Source organism: Penaeus vannamei, chromosome 27 (assembly GCF_042767895.1).
Source record: "Penaeus vannamei isolate JL-2024 chromosome 27, ASM4276789v1, whole genome shotgun sequence".
Lineage (NCBI taxonomy): Eukaryota > Metazoa > Arthropoda > Malacostraca > Decapoda > Penaeidae > Penaeus > Penaeus vannamei.
Window position 1 is genome coordinate 33,141,821 of NC_091575.1, and position 2,249 is coordinate 33,144,069.

A 2,249-nucleotide genomic window follows, 5' to 3' on the forward strand; every position below is an offset into this window, starting at 1 on the left:
TGGCTAACTTATTAAACTACTTTAACCGACAGCCAAACTCTTCTGGAGGGGCACCGTGCTATCTAGTTCTTGGGTGTTTCCTATCTTCCTTGCTATACTTTCGGATCTAGACTTGATGGGTCTATTCACTTCCCATATTGCCCTAAAATAGTTCTTCATAATCATAATGACTATTAACCTGTTATAAGGTCCTTACCAAACAAATCTTGGGAATTTTAACCTCTAGAAACTTAATTTTCGGCAGTTTATCTCTCCTCTGTTGTTAGGGCATGTCTGTGAACCTGAGGCTAACAGAAAACATCCAGGTATTTATCATTCTTTGAGAAAAATTAAGTAAAGTACAACTACAGAAGGTACTGTGTGAGGGTTTTCATGTACCTAGCAGCTGGGAGAGGCTGGAATAGGACTGGGCAAGGGAAGTGGAGAAGGCGAGCTACCTGCTGTCTGTTTACTTCATGATCACAGACAAGCTTCGGTGCCTAGGGCTTCATATATTAATTGCTGGGTCACAAGTCAATATAATATTTAACAGTACTGTCGGCGAAGTCATAATTCCCAGAATTAGAAATTGGTGGCAGCGGTGGGATAAGCTACACAGTCACAGACCTTCCTCGTTTCTCTTCCTTCTCTCTACTTCCTCTGTATTCCACATTTTGAGCACCCTGTATGTATGTATGAATATATGTATACAAATGCATCCCTGCACAAATATAATGATACAAGTACCAAGATGATATGAAACTGGTGCAGTGTTAAAGGATACAATAAATGCAATGACATTAAAAGACAGTAACACCAAAATGGAAGAATGCTACTCTTATGGTTTTGTCTTTACCTTCTGACAAGGAATGAAATATATGTAGAGTAATGCTATTGGTTCAAAATATTACATTTATCTTCATGCACAGGATTCTACATCTATCTCTATCCTGCTGTTTATATTGCACCAAATAAAAAGGTTGAAGAAATATTCCAAAATACACAAAATATGTTTTACATCCTAAATCACAAGAAGATAATTCACAGCCTCTCATTTCTATTATCAGTGATTTCTGAGTTTTCACTTATATGGGGATATTGGGCCTGGGGACATTAAACTACTCCTCTGTTTGTGTAATATTGCCTCTCATCATGACATCTGGGATACATACACATCACACGGAGCTCCAGTTGCATTACTAGTGCTTTTTTACGTTAATTACACTACTATGGTACAAAACCTTGATTAAGATAACCATAATGGGCAACTAAATTAATTTCCATAATGATACCCGAGCAGCCTACAGCTTCATTGTTGATGTGTTGTTTACAGCATTAATAGAAATAATATGTGTCATGGTTTACTTCAGAATGGTGAGATAATGTGTCTGGTTTTCTAGAATTTTCCATACCGGGTAGCTCCATCTTATAAGACCTTCCTTGGCGCTGTCTTCCTGCATAGTCGGTCCTCACTTTGGAGTCATCTTCGATCTGCTATTGTATGTATATTAGCTGATGTGTGTATATATCTGTCTCTCTTTTTGGCCGTCTCTCTCGCTCTCTCTCTCTCTCTCTCTCTCTCTCTCTCTCTCTCTCTCTCTCTCTCTCTCTCTCTCTCCTCTTTCATAAACATACATACATGTCTCTCTCTCTCTCTCTCTCTCTCTCTCTCTCTGTCTCTCTCTCTCTCTCTCTCTCTCTCTCTCTCTCTCTCTTCTCTCTCTCTCTCTCCCTCTCTCGTTTTCACTCTTCTTCTCTTCTTTCTTCTTCTTCTTCTTCTTTCTTCCTTCTTTCTTCTTCTCTCTTCTTCTTTTTCTCTCCTCTTTCATAAACATACATACATGTTTTCGAGTGTATGTGCGTGAGTGCGGATGTATATGTATATATTTATGTGTTTGTGTGTATGTCTATCCATCCATCTAAGCATACACACACGTGTATATTTTTATATCTTACACACACACACACACACACACACACACACACACACACACACACACACACACACATATGCATACATAAAGTTCTACATAACCACACACCCTAACCTGTCTGCCCACGTTGACGAGCAAAAGCCTTGGAGAAAGTCAGCATTTTATAGCGAAAGCGTGCGGGAGATTAAGGAGAATGAGAGACAGAAGAGAAAAGACAAAGAAAAAAAAAGAGAGAGAGAAAGAAAGAAAGAAAGGTTTAGGCATATCTAAAAGCGAAGGAGTGGGAGACTGATAGCCAGAGTAAGTAGCAAGAAATTAAAAAGGGTGGGAGTCAAC

At 39.0% G+C, this 2,249-nt stretch overlaps 1 pseudogene; it reads right to left on the reverse strand.

Annotated features, from left to right (window-relative positions):
- Positions 1-1,340: 1,340 nt before the first annotated feature.
- The window catches only part of LOC138866884 (RNA-binding protein 25-like), a 7,358-nt pseudogene continuing 6,449 nt past the window's right edge, over positions 1,341-2,249 (reverse strand).